The 20,958-nt window shown below is 45.9% G+C and overlaps 2 pseudogenes; both read left to right on the forward strand.

The window, feature by feature from the left end:
* Window positions 1-423: 423 nt before the first annotated feature.
* Window positions 424-3,041, forward strand: LOC128598352 (phosphatidate phosphatase LPIN2-like; annotated as a pseudogene).
* A 4,361-nt stretch (window positions 3,042-7,402) lies between these two features.
* LOC128598353 (BAG family molecular chaperone regulator 3-like) lies at window positions 7,403-8,176 on the forward strand (annotated as a pseudogene).
* The last annotated feature ends 12,782 nt before the right edge of the window (window positions 8,177-20,958 follow it).

The following is a 20,958-nucleotide window of genomic DNA, read 5'->3' on the forward strand; positions in this document are numbered from 1 at the left end:
AGCAGAAATTGGTGGCTTACTAACATTCCTTTTCAACTACATAATAATGTGTGTGGGGTGCTCCTGGTGGGGCACCCATCAATGCCACAGCTATACAAGAGGATGACAGGGATCACCACAGGTTATTATGATGAAATAGGTGGCTGCCAAATCAATTAGAAAAAATTTGCTTAATAGCCACATCCAGGGTTGGCCAGGGTTCTTCATGTGTGATTTGGAGGGGATGAGTGGGAGCCAGTGTGGAATCCTGCCACTTAGGGCCTGGTCATTTATGACCATGGTCACCAGGGTCTAGACATCCCCTCAGCCTCTCTGTGATCCAGGCACACTCCACACCCAATAACCAGGATATCCCCATTTGGGACAGGACCACCAGTGCTTCATGGCTTTTCCCTCTTCGCCTTTGGTCCCTCTGGGGCTAGCATGACAGTCTCTTTAAAAGGGTCCAGGTTTCCCTGGAGGGTGACAGGTCTTTCCACCATCCCCAGGGCACCTTGGAGTGAGTGTCTGGGGAGGACATTGCTACAAAAGCCACCCCAAATAATCTGGCCTTTGGCGCTCCCCTGTGTTACATATCCTCCTTGTTGGGGACAGTGGAGGCCACTGCCAGTAGCTGGGGCATGTCTGGGGGCTCAAGGTCATCTTCTGGTGTTTCCTGTGGGTTATCACAGTCAGAGGTGTCAATCGTGTATCAATCACTATTTCTGCCTTGGCTGAACTAGGCCCATGTTGTACACTTTCTGACAGCTTCAGTGATTCTTTCTCTACATATTGCTGGGCTTTCCTCCTTTCCCTGAACCACCTGTGTTAATTTGGAAAAGTTGAGGGGTTTTACCTGAATAGCTTCCGTATCCTTATAAAACACACTAATATGGCCAGCTGCCTGCTGCTCCGCCTCTGCTCCCACCGCTGGGTCCCATTCATGAGGGCCACTGGGCTTGGTGGTGGCCCAGGCAGCTCCTGAGACAGTGGCGACCCTGGCGGGAGCCCTGTCCCCTCCTGCAACCCTGGTCTGCAAATTTCCCTTGGCTGCCCGCCCTCCCAGTGGGTCCTCCCTGCTGCGGTCCAGCAGCCGCCTCCCCTTGGCTGCCTGCTGGCCGAGAGCAAAGCCTCTGCAGTCTCAAACTGTGAATTATGTGGGAGAGCTGATGGGGCGGGTGATTGTCACCCTGAAGGAACTCTACAAGGGCATTCACCAGGCCACCCTCTCTGGGGGTCTGGACGTCATCCTGGTGCAGCAGCAGGACGGCACCTGTCAGTGTTCGCCTTTCCACGTTCGGTTTGGGAAGCTGGGAGTCCTGAGATCCAAAGAGAAAGCGATTGATTTAGAAATCCATGGCAATGCAGTGGATCTTCACATGAACTTGGGTGACAATGGAGAAGCTTTCTTTGTGGAGGAGACTCAAGAGGAATGTGAAAAGCTTCCTGCTTACCTCGCCACCTCACCAATTCCAAGCAAAGATCAAATCTTTAAAGATACTGACACCCCTTTGATGAAATCGGGTGGAGATGAAAAACAATCCCAGAGTCCAGACGGCTCACACACCTTGGAAACAGAGACAGTTTTCACCCCGAGTTCTGTGAAAAAGAAAAAACGAAGGAGAAAGAAATGCAAACGGGACAGGAAGAAGGAAGAGCAGGCTGCTTCTCCCGCTGCGGAGACACGTGTGCTGGGGGCGGGAGCTCTGAAGACGACAGGGCTCCGGGTCAGCAAGAGGATCTTCAGATGCTTCCTGCAAGGAAGAAGAATACAAGGAGCCTCTGCTCTTTCATGCTGGAGATCGCTACCCCTTATCTGATGGAGACTGGTCCCCTTTAGAGAACACCTATTCCCAGGCAGCATGTCCTAAGAGTGATTCAGAGCTGGAGGTGAAACCCACTGAGAGCCTGCTCACATCAGAGTCTCACACGGAGTGGACATGGGGAGGATTTCCAGAATCCACCCAGGTCAGCAAAAGAGAAAGAGCTGACTATCATTCCAGGATGGTTACAATTACACCAGAAGATACCCATTTTCAGGTAATTCCCAGTGAGGACAACCTCCTAAGTGAAGTTGAGAAGGATGCTTCCATCGAAGACACTGTCCTATTGTGAAACCCAAGCCCACAGCCCTGTGTAAGCAGTTGAGTGACACATCTCCCACCGCAGAGCTCCTCCAGCCTCTGGAGAGTCCCCAGGTTCTATCTATGTTAGATGTGGACCAACTTCCCAGCCCATCCTCAGTAGAGGTTGCTTCAGAATCCAAACCAGCAGCTAAAGTAGACTCACCGTCAAAGAAGCAAGGTATCCACAAGAGAAGCCAGCAGCAGGGACCTGATGATATTAACCTTGATGACCTAAAGGCTCTAGAACATGAAGTTGCAGCTCTCTATTTCCCTAAAAGTGAATCAGATCCCGGCTCCAGGCAGTGGCCCGAGTCTGACATGCTCTGTGGCTCCCAGTCACCACAGTCTGTGGGAGGTAAAGGTGCTGATAGTGGCACTGAGTGCCTCTCAGATTCTGCCATGGACTTGCCAGATTTCACCTTCTGTCTGTGTGGGGGCCTCAGTGAGAAGGGAGAAATTTCTAAACAAAAATTCATGGAACATATTTTTACTTATCATGAGTTTGTAGAAAACCCTGGGCTCATAGATAACCCTAACCTTGTCATACGGATGTATAATTGTTACTATAAATGGGCATTGGCTGCTCCCATGACCCTCAGCTCACAGGTGTTTCAGAAGAGTCTGCTTAAGGCCACAGTCGTGTTCTGGGTTAAAGACAAGATGCCAAAGAAATCCGGTCGCTGGTGGTTTTAGCGTAAGAGAGAAAGCATGACCAAACAGCTGCCAGAAGCCAAGGAGGCAAAATGTGAGGTGCTGCCAATCCGTGACCTGCTGTCAAGTGCAAAGGAGCCGGCAAGTGCCAGGCTGGCTGAGGATGACTCCTTGAGTGCTGAGGGGTTGCAAGAGCTTGAAGAATCAATTGAAGTGGACCCCATTCCCGTGGAGCCCTTGAGCCAGGGCAGCACAACTTTATTTTTTTTTAATCATTATATTTGATTTAATTTAACACTCTAGTAGTCAAAGCTTTAAGACCTTAAATTCAGTTATATTTAATAAGTCTAACAAAATTCAGTAACAATACCCTGAAGTAAGCTAATATTCATATAAATTTAAATGTCAATACACTTTCTAAATAAATTTTTTCAAGCACACTTAAATTTAAACTGATCACATTAACTTACGAATATGAATGCAAGGAATCTCTCCAATACACTTAAAAGTTCATTAAAAATGACCAGAATTTAAAAAGCAAATATTGTATCGACATACCATCACCTTATATTCTTTTTTTTTCTTTATAGCCAAGTTTATTGGAATGTGTCTATTTTACAAAGAGAAAAAGTACCTGTAAGCTAATGCAATATCATTATTCTTATTTGAGCTAATGATAATTGAGTATAATTTCTATTACCGATGGCTTAAGCTTAGTTACGTTTTATTTATTTATTTTTTTTTATTTTTATTAAATCATAGCTGTGTACATTGATATGATCATGGGGCATCATTCACTAGCTTCACAGACCATTTACCAAGTTTCACATATACCCTTGTAAGATGCACCACTGGTGTAATCCCATTCCCTCTACCCACCTCCCCCCTCCCTCCCCTCCCTTTCCCCCTTCCCCCTGTTCTTAGGTTGTAACTGGGTTATAGCTTTCATGTGAAAACCCTAAATTAGTTTCATAGTAGGCTGAGTACATTGGGTACTTTTTCTTCCATTCTTGAGATACTTTACTAGGAAGAATATGTTCCAGCTCCATCCATGTAAACATGAAAGAGGTAAAGTCTCTATCTTTCTTTAAGGCTGCATAATATTCCATGGTGTACATGTATCACAATTTATTAATCCATTCGTGGATCGATGGGCACTTGGGATTCTTCCATGACTAAGTAATTATGAATTGAGCTGCAATAAACATTCTGGTACAAATATTTTTGTTATGATGTGCTTTTTGGTCTTTTGGGTATATGCCCAGTAGAGGGATTACAGGATTGAATGGCAGATCTATTTTTAGATCTCTAAGTGTTCTCCATATCTCTTTCCAAAAGGAATGTATTAATTTGCATTCGCACCAGCAGTGCAAAAGTGTTCCCTTTTCTCCACATCCACGCCAACATCTCTAGTCTTGGGATTTTGAGATATAGGCTAGTCTCACTGGAGTTAGATGGTATCTCAAAGTAGTTTTGATTTGCATTTCTCTGATGATTAAAGATGATGAGCATTTTTTCATATGTCTGAAGGCCACGCGCCTGTCTTCTTCAGAGAGGTTTCTCTTCAAATCCCTTGCCCAGTCTGCGATGGGATCCCTTGTTCCATTCTTGCTAATGCGTTTGAGTTCTCTGTGAATTCTGGTTATTAAACCTTTGTCGGAGACATAACCTGCAAATATCTTCTCCCATTCTGAGGGCTGTTTTCTTGCTTTACTTACTGTGTTCTTGGCTGTGCAGAAGCTTTTTAGTTTGATCAAGTCCCAGTAGTGTATTTTTGAAGCTGCTTCAATTGCCCGGGTGGTCCTCCTCATAAAATACTCGCCCAGCCCGATTTCTTCAAGCGTTTTCCCTGCACTCTCCTCTAGTATTTTTATAGTTTCATGTCTTAAGTTTAAATCTTTTATTCAGTGAGAGTCTATCTTAGTTAATGGTGAAAGGTGTGGGTCCAATTTCAGTCTTTTATAGGTTGCCAGCCAGTTCACCCAGCACCATTTGTTAAATAGGGAATCTTTTCCCCACTGAATGTTTTTAATTAGCTTGTCAAAGATTAAATAACGGTAAGTAGCTGGATTCATCTCTTGGTTCTCTATTCTGTTCCAGACATCTACTTCTCTGTTTTTGTGCCAATACCATGCTGTTTTGATCACTATAGATTTACAGTATAGCCTGAAGTCTAGTCATGTGATACCTCCTGATTTGTTCTTATTTCTGAGTAATGTGTTTGCTATTTGAGTTTTTCTGATTCCATATAAAATGAAGTACTATTTTTTCAAGTTCATTAAAGTATGACAATGGTGCTTTAATAGGGATTGCATTAAATCTATAGATTGCTTTAGGTAGTATGGACATTTTAACAATGTTGATTCTACCCAGCCATGAGCATGGTATTTTTTTTTTTTTCATTTGTTAACATCCTCAGCTATTTCTTTTCTCAGAGCTTCATAGTTCTCATTATAGAGGTCTTTCACTTCCTTTGTTAGGTAAATTCCATGAGATTTCATCTTCTTTAGCATATTGTAAAAGGAATAGTGTTCTTTTTTTTTTATTTGTTTGTTTTTTTTCAGCTTGACTATTGTTGACGTATATAAAAGCTACTAAATTGTGAGTATTGATTTTGTATCCTGAGATGCTGCCATATAACTTGGTCATATCTAAGAGTTTTGAAGTTGAGTCCCTGGGATTTTCCAGGTATAGAAATCATGTCATCAGCAAAGAGTGAGAGTTTGATCTCCTCTGACCCTATTTTGATCACCTTCTCTTGCCTGATTGGATAGCTAAGACTTCCATTACTATGTTAAATAGCAGTGGAGACAGTGGGCATCCTTGTCTCATTCCTGATCTGAGTGGAAATGTTTTCAATTTTACACCATTCAATATGATATTAGCTGTGCATTTGTTGTAAATGGCCTCTATCACTTTAAGAAATGTCCCTTCTATGCCCTTTTTCTTAAGAGTTCTGATCATGAAAGGATGCTGGATATTATCAAAGGCTTATTCTGTGTCAATTGAGAGAATCACAAGGTCTTTGTTTTTTATTTTATTGATGTGATGTATTATATTTATAAATATGCGTATGTTGAACCAACCTTGTAACCCGGGAATAAAACGAACTTGATCACGGTGTATAATATTCTTTCTTTGTTGGATCCTTTCCTGGTTTGGGTATCAGGGTGATACTTGCTTCATAGAATGTGTTGGGAAGTATTCATTCTTCTTCTATACTTTGGAAAATGTTGTATAATATAGGTACTAATTCTGCTTGAAAGGTTTGGTAGAATTCAGATGTGAAGCTGTCTGGTCCCGGACTTTTCTTCTTAGGGAGATTTCATATTCATGATGCTATTTCAGTGATTGATATAGGTCTATTAAAGATTTCTAATTCTTTCTGGTTGAGTCTAGGACCAGGAGCACCCCACACACATTAATATATAGTTGAAAAGGAATGTTAGTAAGCCACCAATTTCTGCTTATCCCAAAGGTTCCAATGTGATTGTTGCAAAGAGTCTTAGTCAAATCGGGCCTTAAATGCAATAGCAACACCTGACTATTGTGAGCAGCCCTTGAGACAGCTGTAACAGGGAACAACAATGACCTGCAGGCCTGGAGGGCATGGTCCCTGGGACTTGGGTAGCGGGAAGCCAGGGAAGGCTGAGAGGGTTCCTCCAGTACAGGGGACTCTCAAATCAGTCCACCTTTTTCTGTTTGTGGAAGGAGGCTTGGCAGTTTTGTCTTTATGGCATCCCGATTCCCCATTTCAGTGTGTTCAATCCCTAAAGTGGCAGGACCTCTGTCTCTCTCCTCCCTTCCCTACCCCTGCAGGTTTATCAACCATGGGTTATAAGAATATAGAGCTTGAGCCCACAGATAACCCCAAGTGGAAGGTAAATTACAAGCCTCTGTGGATTCCACAGCTTCTCTGGTTGAGTTCAGCTCACTCTTTCTCTGGTGCTTCCCAGCTGCCCTACCCCCTAACTGAAAAAGGTTTCCTCTGGATATTGCGACATTTCTATCACTGTGTTGGATCTGTCCTGGGCAAGCCTCTGTGTTCGTTTTCCAACCGCACTAATTCTGACTTGGCTGGGTTTGACCATTATTGCTTTGCTAACTGAGAGGGGGGAGGGAAGGTGGAAACATAGCAGTTCTCAGTTAGGTTTGGGGGCTTCCCTACCCCAATTTCTGTCAAAATGTCAGTTCAAGATGGTATAGGGGAGCAACGCAGGGGACGCCACACTAGACTGCCTCCTCAGCAACTGGAATGGCTGGAAGGGTTGGGAAACAAGGGCTCATTTGTATGTCTCCTGACTGGAAGTTGGGGTAAAACACTGGATCTGTCTTGCTGTGATCTGTGATGAGTAGGACTATTTCTGGTATCGTTGGTTGGGTGAGAGCAGCCAGGTCATCTCAGTTGTATGTATTGACAAAGATGCTCAGGTGTTGAATTTCATAGGTCATCCTAGTGTGAATGCCTGATTTCTTAGGTCACAGAATAATAAATTGGATACATATAAATAAAAAAGATGCAATGTCTGCACATTTCTCTAGACACTGCTAGTAAGTGGCATATGGAATGTATGCTATCCTAGGAAAATACAGAGGGGGCCCTTCTCCTAACTATCTCTCTAGCCACTTGAATTAGCTTCTATTGCATGAAGACACTAAAACTACCTGAAAAGAAACCAGGCCCAGCTGGACCAAATCTCCATCCTGGACACATCCCGATTCAAGTGATCTGTAAGGACGCAGATTCCAAACATGCTTCCCAGAAGCCCCCACCTCCTGCTGAGAAGGTGGAAATAAACTTCCTTCTGTTCCAGTCGCTTGTGATCCTCCTAACCCTGGCCCTTCTGCTGACCCCTCTTCCCCCAATAATGTGGTTGCAGAAGAGAGGGCAGCCCCCAGCCCTGCCCCTGCAGAAGCTACACCCTCAAAACCAGCAGAAGCTGAGGCCCTCCTCAAAGATCCATGTGTGCTGAAAGTAGAAGCCATCCCGGAGAAGGTGCAAGGGCTAGAGCAGGTGGCAGACAACTTTGAAGGCAGGAAGACTGACAAAAAGATCTGACGATCTAAGAGTATCTGACCAAAGAGCTGCTGGCCCTGGATTCTGTGGACCGGAAAGACGAGCTGATGTGCGTCAAGTCAGGAGAGATGGTGTCAGAAAGGTTCAGACCATCTTGGAAAAATTCGAACAGAAAGCAATTGATGTCCCAGGTCAAGTTCAGATTTATGAACTCCAGCCCAGCAACCTTGAAACCGATCAGCTACTGCAGGCAATCATAGAGATGGCAGCAGAGAAGAGGGAGAAAAGTGCTGAGAATGGAAAAGGTGCCCAGACGGAAACCCCACAGCCAGAAGCCAAAGCAGCAGCAACTTCAAACTCCAGCAGCACGACAGACACAGCTGGTGACCCAGCAGCACCATAGTCTCTGCCCAGTGCCAGTCAGACTCAGAGGCTTAGAACTGATGTGTGCTTTAGGGAGTCAGTTGCATGCATTTCAGGGATGTTAAGTTGGTTGGTTTCTATTATTTGTAGCTTGGTACATGGTAACTTGGGTGGAGCCAAAACACTAATAAAGGGGCTAAAAGGAAAATGATGCTTTTCTTCCGTGTTATTCTGTACAAATAAAGAATTCGCTTGTTTCAGAAGTTAAACTCCCTTGCTTGTTGTTTTGGGGCCCTCTCTGCATGGGCACCCCATGTTAGCTGTGGGTGTGAGCTATGTTCCTTTAGCTCTGGACTGGAGGAGTTTTTGGATTGCGTATATGGGGAGTTGATTTCCCATCACATGAATATGAAACTTACTTTTCAGAAATGTTGCCATTTAAGGAGATGATTTCCTTCATCTCAGAATTAGAATACCTAACTTTAGATAGAGTACAATGTGTAAGGGGCCATAGGAATATCTGTGTGTTGGATGATTTTAATGCTACATTTAGAAAAAGGAAAATGAAATAATACTATAACTTAAAAAACATGCTCAAAACATTCCCTTTTCATCTACTATTTCACTTAACAAACTTGTAACAAAAGGTTTGTGTAATTATTCATTGAATGCCCATCTTTGAAAGTAAACAGAAAGCCTTAAAAAGACCATGTCTGTTTCATTCACTGCTATCTTCCTAGGATTCCACATACCTGAGTCCAAGCATATAATGGGTGCTCAATAAATATTTGTTGAACACACGAATTTATCAACCACAGGTTACAGGAATATAGATGGAGCTTGAATCCACAGATAACCCCAAATAATTTCAAGTTGATACATTTCCCCAAGCAGTTTATTTGATAGGTAGATGCTTTGTAATATCAAAATCTTGCCCTCAGCTCATTAGCCTTATTTGTGCTAAGTCAGCATATTAGGTTCAAACAACTCAGTTAAGGGAAGACAGAAGTGATTAGCATTATTGTCATTTCTAAAGAAAGCAAAGGGTCATACACAGGCTTCCAACAGCATCCTTGATTTCTATTAGCAAATGTATTTTTATGGAGGCTAACATCTCGTGGGCCTACACTAATGTTTAAGCTATTTTATTACAGGTACCTATCTCTGTAAAAGACAATTCAGAATGTCCTTTTTTAGGGTTTTCACCACAGTTTAAAGTTACTGGTGATGAAAAGTGTGGAACTCTGGAAGCACATGGTTCTGCATATGGGGTGAGACAGGGAGGAGGATGTCTTGTGAAAAAGGCATGAAATGTGCCCTTAGTGAGGGAATATGGGTGTAATACTATGTAAGTTAGACATTGTTTCAAAGTTGATTCAGTGTGTGGATTTAAAAAAAAAAAAAGATATAAAGAGGTAATCCCCCCCCCCAAAAAAAAGGGTATCCATGTGGAAATGCGTTTTTTCAAAGAAAGTACTAAACACAGAGGAATCGTTTTGGGGGAACGAAAGGCCAACACCTGGCTCAGTCCTCTTAGAGAGACCCACCTGTGCTACTGTTATGAAAAGGAGAGAAGAACACTCAGAAAACTGTCAGTAACACACTATTCAGTCAGAAAACACAGTGGGACAAGTGGTCCCTTAGGGCACCTTGGGGACTCCAGCCAGGTCACTGACTCCCTTCAGTGTGGGGAGGCCATGCAAGGTGTGTGCCTCTCTGCCCTGCACACGGCCCAGAGATTGCTGTGCTGCTGTTGGGGGACCTTGGTAGTTCCCTCACGGCCCCTTTCCACTGTTGTTTCTCATTAACTCCAAAGACTACTGTGCTCCAAGCTGCCTGCACAAGGGGTGCACAGCCTCAGCTGTGCAGGGAGGACCCCAAACAGCAAAATGCCCAGGACTCAGCTTTCTGGAGTGAGATGTATTTATATGGATCTGAAAGAAACAGGAGATGACTAAGCACCCTCCTGCCCCACCACCCACAACCATGGAAGAAAAGGCAGAGAAGGGCAGTGAGGAGACAAGTGCCCAGGAGTCACAGTCCGGGCTCAATGGTTGTTCCAGCTGGTTGGGGCATTGGAGTGAGGGAGTCCAGGCCATGCTTCAGCTGGCTCCACTGTGGCCAGGAGGCCTCTGCAGGCTGCAGGCTGCTTGTCTGGCTCCCCACACTCCTGGGAGTCCTGGTCTGGCCGACCTCCCACACGATGTTTCAGGATCCTGGGAGCTCAAGGCCTTGCCCTCCAAGGAGACATTTGAAGTGGACTCTCAGGTCTTATGAAATGTGCCCTACATTCTCCTTAATCTGGTCACCCTGCTGTGCCACGGATGTCACGGTTTCTTCATCCTGCCTGACACTTTATTCCCTGTGACAAACACCCCCACACACACATACCCCAATCCCTCCCTGTACCTCTCACCCCCGTGTCACAAACGATCTATGAGGTCAGCTTTTCAGCGGCAACACATCAGTGACAACATGCTGCATCTGCCTGCGGGGATGAGGGTGTTAGCTTTCCACACACACTTGAACTTCACCTTGTTCCCCATACATGTACACACAGTAAAAGATACAATTTCAATCTCTTTATTGAAAATCCAATAAGAAATGAAAGGAGGAAGCGGGGCTTGGACGCCCCACACTCGCCTCCTGGTCTCGACCTCAAGTCCGCTGGCTGGTCCCAGGCACAACCTTGTTCCTGCGGTGTTTCTTTTGGGCCGGTGGTAGGCAGAACATTTTGCAAAAAAAGTTCAGAATCCTCCTAGCGCACCCCTGCTGGCCCTGGCCCACTTCTGTGGGTTCGTCGTCCACTACCTGCCCAGCTGGAAGGGAATAGTTCTGTTGGGGACTTCCCTCAGCTCCTGTGTCTCCAGCCAGGCCTCCCCTCAGGTGGCTTTTGCTGGAGGAAGAGGACACGGGGCCAGGCTGGGGGGCGTAATGGGGACTGGGAATGAGTAGGGAGGAGGTCTCTGATGGGGTGGCCCCTTCCGGTGAGGTGGCAGCCTCCAGTGGGGTGGTGGCCTCCTGTGGGGTGGTGGCCACCGATGGGATGGAGGCTTCGGGTAGGGTGGCAGCCTCCTGTGGGGTGGTGGCCACCAATGGGATGGAGGCCTCCGGTGGGGTGGCGGCCTCCTGTGGGGTGGTGTCCACCGATGGGATGGAGGTCTCCGGTGGGGTGGTGGCCTCCTGTGGGGTGGCGGCCTCTTGTGGGGTGGTGTCCACCGATGGGATGGATGTCTCCGGTGGGGTGGTGGCCTCCTGTGGGGTGGTGGCCACCGATGGGATGGAGGCTTCTGGTGGGTTGGTGGCCTCCTGTGGGGTGGTGGCCACCAATGGGATGGAGGGCTCTGGTGGCATGTCAGCCTCCGGTGTGGTGGTGGCCTCCTGTGGGGTGGTGTCCACCGATGGGATGAAGGGCTCTGGTGGGGTGTTGACCTCCGGTGGGGTGGACACCTCTGGTGGGGTGGCGGCCTCCAGTGGTGTGGTGGCCACCGACGGGATAGAGGCTTCCGGTGGGGTGGCGGCCTCCTGTGGGGTGGTAGCCACTGATGGGATGGAGGCCTCTGGTGGGGTGGTGGCCACCGAGTAGATGGGGGCCTCCGGTGGGGTTGACGCCTCTGGTGGGGTGGTGGTCTCTTGTGAGGTTGTGGCCACCAATGGGATGGAGGCCTCTGGTGGGGTGACAACCTCCGGTGGTGTTGTGGCCTCCAGTGGTGTGGCAGCCTCCAGTGTGGTGGCAGCCTCCGGTGGGGTGGAGGCCTCCAGTGGGGTGGTGATCTCCGGTGGGGTGGAAGCCTCAGGTGTGGTGGCAGTCTCCAGTGGGGTGAAGTCCTCCAGTGGGGTGAAGGCCTCCAGTGGGGTGAAGGCCTCCAGTGGGGTGGCAGTCTCTGGTGTCATGTCCGTCACTGCCCTGTGTGACCTCATGCTGTCTTGGGGAGACTGGAGCCAGGGGTCGTCCATCATCTGGCGGAGGGTGGGTCTCTTGCTGGGGTCGAGGGTTAGGATCTTGTGGATAAATGATTTTAATTTGGGGGTAATGAAAGCAGGTGTTCTATAGGTGCCTCTTAAGATGGACGTTTGCAGTTCATCGAGGTCCCGTCCTTTAAATGGGAAGAGCCCGGATGCCATCGAATAGAGGATGACCCCAAGGCTCCAGATGTCTGCCTCTGGTCCCTTGTAGTTCGGGCCCAGGAAAACTTCAGGGGCCAAATACATGGGGGTCCCACATAAGTCTGTGAAGGTCTTACCTTCGCTGAAGGTTGCAGCACTGCCGAAGTCAGCGAGTTTGACGTTGTTTTCGGAATCCAATAATATGTTCTCAAGCTTCAGGTCCCTGTGCACGATGCCCTCTTGGTGAAGGTACTCCATGGCTTTCAGTAGCTGCAAGAATATGGCTCGGGCCTCCCCCTCCTCCATCTGACCAGATGTCATTACTCTGTCACAGAGGTCACCAGCACCTGCATGTTCTATTATGAGGTAGATATTTTCCTTACCCTCTCTGACCTCCAGCAGTTTGAGGATGTGGGGATGGTCCAGTCTCTGCATGATCTCAATCTCTGAAGACACAGACATGAGGCCCTCGATAAAGCGTTTGTTGAGGATCTTCACCGCCACCTCAGTGCCAGTTCCACGGTGCCGGGCCAGCTTCACCTCAGCGAAGCCGCCCTGGCCAAGGGTCCTTAAGAACTCGTAGTCCTGGAGGACCTCCTTGTCCAGAGACACGGAGGACGCCCCAGGCTCCATGGGGAGCCTGACTACACTACCACTATGCTATATAAGCTACACTAAATAATGAAGAACAACTATACTCACTATGCCAAAAACACTAACAAACTATTCTAACTGGGGCACTAAATAGGCTAACACTAGCAATGAAAGCTAACTAGGATAAAAATAATATGTGAACTTACGCTAACAAAACAAATAACACTACGCTAAGAAGACTATGTACACTATGCTAAACTACTCACTGGGATAACTGCAAGAACTACGATCAGGGAAACGCTATCTGGAGGTCAAGTCCACAGGTCACCGAAAGAAGCTTCCTGGGCTGTAACGACCAAAGACCCAAGCCCAGACAGGGGCTTATATAGGTTTCAGCCTCAATGGCTCTCTATGAGGTCAGAGGCAGGGGGAAATGGACCAATCAGGGCTGGGGATAACACAGGGTAGGGTTTTTTTCCCTTATATGGGCACAAAAGCATTTTCATCTTCAAAGAGAAACAAGTGTTTCTTGTTTACATGGGTTATAGAGATTGATATTTCATTTATTAGAAATTAAAACCCGTACCACATTTCCATGGCCTTCTCATTTATAGTGTGAAAACCTATAATAACTTTAGGTTTTTAGAGAGTTTATCGTGTCTTTATGGTAGGTATTCAATTTCTATTTCTTTAAATTTGAATTAGTGTTGGAAGGATGCTACAAATACCTGCTATCATGATACCATACAGAAATATTCTGGAGTGTGTGATGCACAACAAGGTCCCTTATTAACATCTAGTGAGCTGCTAGGAAGATGAGTCTTATCATTTTTCCACATGATTGAGATAAGATTTGTCATCAAAAACCTTAGAGTCAGGATATCAATGGGTTGAAATTTTCAAAGTCATGGGGTAAAAAAAGGTCTGTCTACCAAGAGTCCAACATCCGAGAAACTGTGTTTCAAAAATGAGGAAGAAATTAAGACATTTGTCAGCTATCCAAAAGGTGAGCACCAGCAGCCCTGCCCTACAATGGAAAGAGTCCTTCTTTTGAAAAGAAAGGACACTAGACAGGAACTCAAAGCTTGATGAAGAAATAAAGATGTCTGGTAAAGGCAAATACATGGACAGTGATAAAGCCTAGCACTATTTGTGTCTTGTGCTTGATTTAAGGCTATCATGAGTGGATGTTTTGAACACATGTAATTTTGGTGACACCAATAACTGAAAGAACAATTAGATAAGAGAAAGAAAGAAAAGGTACTTGAATCAAAAAAGAAGGTTTAAAGTGATCAGTTTGCAAATGACATGATCTCATACGTAGAAAACGCTGAAGATTCCCTAAAAGTAGTATGAAAACCAAAGCAAAGTTAGGAAAGGTTCAGGTATATGGAATCTCAAGTGACCCCAAAGAAAACAATCTTGAAAAATACAAAGTTGGAGGTCTTATACTTCCTGTTTTCAGAACTCATTACAAGCTCCTGAGTTCAAAACAGGGTGGTACTGGCAGGGGCAGACTTAGAGAGCAATGGGAGAGAACACTGAGCACAGAATTCAACCTGCTCCTGTATGGTTAAATGATTTTACAAGGGTGACATGTGCACCCAGTGGGGAAGGGACAGTCTTCAGTGAATGGGACTGGGATGACTGGACATCCACAAATGGGGGGCTGAAGCAGGATCCTGACATGAAACCATACACATGAATTAACTCATAGTGAATTGAGGACTTAAATGTTAAGTGTTATAACTATGAAACTCCCAGAAGAAACCACAGGAGGAAAGCTTGAGGGCAATGGATCTGGCATTGACATTTTGCCTATAATACCAAAAGCACAGGGTACATATTTACACTCGGGAAACAGGACCACATCAAAAGGTAAATGTTGGATTGGGTGCAGAGGCTCACCCTCTAATTCTGGTACTCTGGGAGGCTGAGGTAGGTGGATTGCTGGAGCACAGGAGTTCAAGCCCAGGCTAAGTAAAGGACCCTGTCTCTAAAAGAAGCTGGAAATTGTGGGTCTTGCCTGTAGTCCCAGCTACTTGGGAACTGAGGGGAGAGGGTCACTTGAGCCCAGAAGTTAGAGGTTGCTGTGAGCTATGGATGCCATGTCCCTCTACCCAGGGTGACAAAGTGAGACTGTGTCTGAAAGTGAAAAAGAAGAAAAAGAATCTAAAATCCCTGAGTATCAAAGGGTGCAAGAGATCAAAGACAACCTATGAAATGGGAGAAAATACCTGCACTTCCTATACCTGATTAGGGGTTCACGTCTGGAATTTGTAGAGAACGCCAATACATTGACAACAATAAAGCAAATCACCCGATTAAACAACAGCCAAATGACCTGAAGAGATATTTCTCCAGCGGTGATATGCATATGCCCAATAAGCTCATGAAAAGATACTCAACAGCGCTCATCATTAGAGCACTACAGAGCTAAAGCTCAATGAAAACCCACTTTACACTCCTTAGGATGGCACACCCATTTCATGTATTAGCTCAGAAATCCTTAACACATAACCACAGCATGGTGGATCCTCAAAAAGTTAAACAGGATTCCATATGAAAGCACAGTCTCAAAGTGGTATTAGTCCCCCCATGTTCCTAGAAGTGTTATTCACACTCGCTGAAATGTGGAAGCACCCCAAGTGTTCATCAAAGATGAACAGATAAACCAAATGTGGTCCTATACACACAATGGAATGTTATTCAACCTTACCAGGGAGGGAGATTCTGACACATGCTACCACGTGGATGTACCTCAGGGACACTGCTAAGCCATTCCCAAAGGTACAGATTGTGTAATTGCTCTTATATGAGGTGTCCGGAGTAGTTAATTTCATGGACACAGGAAGTAGAAAGGTGGTTGTGAGGGGAGAAGGGGTGGAAATTGGGAAATGGGGCATTTATGTTTATTGAGGACAGTTTCAGTTTTACAAAATAAATTGTGTAGATGATTGGTGGTGACAGTTGCACCACAGTGTGAATGTACGTTGCACCACAGTGTGAATGTACGTCACACCACTGAACTGTACACTTAAAAGCTGGTATTTTATTAGAATCAAAATGAATAAGGTTGATGGAAAATATTGATGGAAATGAATAAGGTTGATGGAAAATATTGATGGAAATGAATAAGGTTGATGGAAGATATTGATAGAAAATAAAGGCAGGAATGTAGGGCAACTGTTGGTAGCAGTTTCCCTTGATGGAGCCACTTTGAGAAAGTTATTTGTCAATAACAGTGTGTGCCCCATGGCCTAGGAGTCTCCTTTTTTAGCACACATCCAAGATAAACTCCTAAGGGTGCCCCCAGAAGCAAAGGTGCCCAGATGCTCTTTGTAGCCCTATGGATCAGAGCCCCGGACTGGAAGGAACGGAAATGCGCGCAGTAGCATGGGTCGGTCTATTGCCCTGTATCCACACAACGGCATAATATATGGAAATGTACACGGGGACGAGCAATGTGACAGACATGGAAGCTCGGGAATGAGATGGAGCTGAGGAAGCCAGATACGGAAGAGGTTAGCTGTAGCATCAAGCAAAATTAGGCTTGTGCTGGTAGAAGTCAGGGTAGGGGTTTCCTTTGGGGGAAAGGCTAGCCATCAGATGTATCTCCAGGAGTCTTTGGGGTGCTGAGAATCTGTTTCCTGATCTGGGTGATGGGACACAGGGTGTGTTCGATATGTGACAAAAAAAAATGGAAATTGTATATTCATGTGAAGTATACTTACATTAAAAATGTGTAAGTGAAAATCATCAGACTGCCTATCAAGCCTGGGATGAAAGAGGGACCCTCAGCCTGTTGTGTCTTGTTCACAAAGGACAAGTTCACGATGACCAGGTGGTTCTCCCCTTGTTGCAGGGAGGCTGCAACCGGGCTCTAATCATTGCACTGCAGTGGCCTCAGGGTGAGAGCTGAGGCCCAGGGATCCAACATGTTCCCAGTGAGCTACGGCACGGCCATGGCCACCTGAGTGCTGGGATCACCATAGCTGCCTATCTGGCCCTCAAGGTGAGCTGGGATCCTGGCCCCTCCCCACCCCCCCTGCCCACTCCTTCCCTGGTGTGAGTTATTCATTTGCTCTTCCAGGCCTCCCTCTTCCTGTGACTTTCTGGCTGAAAGCAGGAACTGATGTAAAGGAGCAGAGTTCTCCCTCAGGGGACAATAGTTGCTGACATCCATGTGTTCATATAAGATAGACAGTGCTTGGCAGGCTTGGCAGGGCTCTGACCTGCCAGGCTGTCTTGACCAAGGCAGGAGTGTGGGCTTTAAAGGCTTTGAAATGTTCCCGACAGGGGTCAGGAGAGAGGGCCCCTTCTGGTCCACTCCAGTCACCTTCAGAATCCTCACACAGTTCCAGAACTGGACAGTGGCCTTTGGTGTCTTAGATTCTGAGGCCTCTACAAACCTAGGTCTGGGAGGATTCTGCCCCTTGCCTGATGTCTGTAAATCCCTCTTCCCATCTGAGGAGGGAGGTGGCCATGGCATGTGCACTTTGGAGCACACGGTCTGAGCTCCATACCAGTCCAAGGCTGCATCCGGGTCTGACACAGCAGCTCTGTGCTCTGGCTCATTTAACTTTTCTGGGCCTCACATCCCCCCCCTCCAAAAAAAAAATGGGGCTGAGACCACAACTGTCTCATAGGCTGTGGTGAAGATTCCTGAACTAAACATGGAGTGGGTATAGGAAGGAGCTGGGGAGGTACTGAGTGCTCAGTGAGGGTCAGTCAGTAACACATGAGCACACAGACCTGGGCCTTCTCCCAAAGGTGGTAGTGGGAGAGTCTCCCCAGGGCTGCCGCACAGCAGGCTGGTGAACGGGCTTGTTCTTCCTGTGCCTGAACCTTGCCTTGTCCACAAGAGGCCCAGAGGGCTGAGCTGGTGGCAGTTACTGTTCCCGGGGAAGCCCCCAAAGTCCGGGCTGGTCCAGGCAGCCCTCACATTTCCTGTCACCCAGAGTCAGGCAGTGCTGGTTCCCATGGTGTGTGATGTTTGTTTCTCCCTCTGTCCCATTAGAGGCCAGCTCAGTGACCTTAGGACCTTTCATCTCTGCACCTGTATACATGGGCCCAGTGCCTCATACAGACCAGAGACCAACCAAGTGTGGTTTTGTTTAGGGTGAATGAGTGAGGCAATGTGGCCAGGGTCACCTATCAGGGATGAATAGAAGGCGTCCAGATCCCCAGAGCAAACTCAGCAGCCCCTTCAGGTGTCTGCTAAGAGCAGAGGCTCCTCCTGCCCCTCCTGCCCAGCCATCCAGTTATGCCCAGCCATCCAGTTATGTCTTTGAGACCTCCCTGTCTCTGCTCTAGTCTGGGAGATGTCCCGGAGCTGAAAACACAAAAACCTTTGCCCCATGACCTGACACTCAAGCAGAGACTGGGGGTGGGTGTGGGGGCAGACAAGCCACAAATTTTGATAGAACTTTCAGCTAGGACAATAGGCATTTTTGGCAGCACCCTGCCACACCTTCAGAGAGATGGAGCTTTTCAGCAGGACCCTGGGGTGGGGGATCTTCAGGGCCCTTCCTGGCTGCTTGGCTGGAGCAGCAGAGGCAGTCAGAGAGCTGACTGTTGCTATCTGGGATGTAAGGATCAGAAAAAGGTAGATGTGTCCCTTCTCATGGTGGCTTCCTAACTGCACAAATATAAGGATGAGTTAAGTCCATTCCTGGGAACAAAACCCAAAATGACAGGGCCTTAACCAATGGAGAAGTTTCTCTGTCACATGTGATGTTTCATACAGGGGTAGTTTGGCTGTTCCTTATTCATAAGGGATCCAGACTTCTGTCTTTCTGTCATCGTGCTATTACGTGCCTTACATCCTTTAGGGGGCTCAGGGTCTAAAATGCTTGCCAGAGTTCCAGCTGTCACATCTTATTCCACATAGACTCAAAGGGAAAGAGCTCATGTTTCAGCTCACCTAGATTTTTGTTATTAGCCTTGCCTGGAGCCTAGAACAATTTCTCTCTACATCTCCCTGAGCAGTAGTTTGCCCATTATCCATACCTAGGGGCAAGAGAATCTGGAGATGTTTTCCCTGGGCAATGTACTACCCTAAAAATGTGGGGTTCCCTTCCTGAAGGAAGAGGGGAGTGTGGAAACTCGGAGGGCAGCTAACAGCCATTGCTGCCATCTATATTTGCTGGTCCATGTGTCCGTTCTCTCTGCAGCCAGTCCTGACCACTGCTCATTGTGAGCTCATGGCTCTCCTTCAAGCCTGCACAGACATTTGTGAGGTCAGTACTAGAGGCTGAGGCAGGAGAGGCTCCAGTGGCAGGGTGGGTAGCAGATCTGTGTAGAAAACATAGAAACCTTTGTCCCATGGTTTGGCCAAACAAAATCCGACCATTTTGGGTTTTGTTCCCAGTAAGTTGACTTAACTCTGGGACTTGTGCTTCTTTGTTCCGAGGCACTTCCATGAACCCCCTACAACTAAAAGTTGAGTCTGGGCCCTCCCACTGATCTCTGTTCCTCATGGAACCTTGTTCAGGGCCTGTTAGCTCATCACAGTTCACATGGTTTCTACAGATTCAGTTTTAAGTGTTATTTCTTTTATTTCTGATTAATAGGAGGGTACAATTAAGTTACAGTGTTTGCATTTGTTAGGGAAAGTCCCTGTCGTAGTTGTGTCCTACCCCCAGGAGGTGTGCCATGTGCCCTTACCTTGTGCCCATTCACTGGGAACACACCGATCTGCCCCTTTCTCCTCTCTCTCCCCCCTAACTTGAGTTTTTCCCTTACTTGGCCATATATTAGTTCATCTACTGCTTCATATTAGTATTGAGCACGTTGGATACTTGCTTTTCCATTCTTGCCATACTCTACTAAGAAGAATGTATTCCAACTCTCTCCAGGTTAATACAAAAGATGTACGTTCTCCATCTTTTTTATGATTGAATAGTATCACATGATACACATATACCAGGCTTCAGTAATCCATTCATGTTTTGATGAGCATTTAGGTTGTTTCTGCATCTTGACAATTGTAAATATACCCTTATGTTAAAATATGGTTTTTTTTGTTTGTTTTTTTGTTTTGGGTAGATGCCTAGTAATGGGATTGCAGGATCAAATGAAAGGTATTGTTTTAGTTCTTTTTTTTTTTTCAAATTATTTTTTATGAAATCATAACTTTGTACATGGATGCATTTATGGGGTTCAGCATACTGCTTCGATATACAATGTGCAATGCATACATTGAACTAAGTAACACATCCATCTCAATTATATTCATTTCCTAATAGTTTTGAAATGTACTATTGCATCATGCACATTAGGTGAGGTCCCCGCAAATAACCTCCCTCCTCCAATATCCCTCCCTCTCTCTCCTCTTCCCTTCTAGTTTATGTACTATAGTTGGGTTTTGTTTTTCTTTTCCTTTTTTTATTAATTATTTTTAATGAAATCATGACTTTATACATTGATGCATATATGGGGATCAGAGTGCTGTTCCCATATACAATGTGAAATGTTTACATTAAACCAAGTAATACATCCATCACAATTATACTCACTTCTTAATAGTTTTGAAATGTACCATTGTATCATGCACATTAGGTGAGGTCCCCCCAAATACCCTCCCTCCTATCATATCCCTAGTCCCCCCCCCCCACTCCTCTTCCCTTCCACTTCATGGACTATAGTTATGTTTTGCCATGTGCTTGTGTGTGTAGGTGGTCATAATGTTTTTATAGTAGTATTGAGTACATTGATACTTTCTTTGCCATTCTTGAGATACTTTACTAAAAAAAATATGTTATAGCTCCATCCAGGTAAACATAAAAGATGTGGAGTCTCCATCCTTTTTTATGGCTCCATAGTATTCCATGGTAAACATATACCACTATTTGTTAATCCATTCATGGGTTGATGGGCCCTTGGGCTGTATTCATGTCTTGCCTATTATTAATTGGGCTGCTTTAAACATTCTGGTGCAAATGTCTTTGTTGTAAAATAATTTTTGATCACCTGAAAATATACCTAAGTAGAGGAATTGCAGGATCAAATGGTATGTCTACTCTAGTTCATTAAGTGTTCTCCAAACTTCTTTGCAAAATGGTCATTTTAGCTTGCATTCTCACCAGCAGTGTAGAAGCGTTCCCTTCTCTCCGCATC

The sequence above is a fragment of the Nycticebus coucang genome, chromosome 11 (assembly GCF_027406575.1).
Source record: "Nycticebus coucang isolate mNycCou1 chromosome 11, mNycCou1.pri, whole genome shotgun sequence".
Classification (NCBI taxonomy): Eukaryota; Metazoa; Chordata; class Mammalia; order Primates; family Lorisidae; genus Nycticebus; species Nycticebus coucang.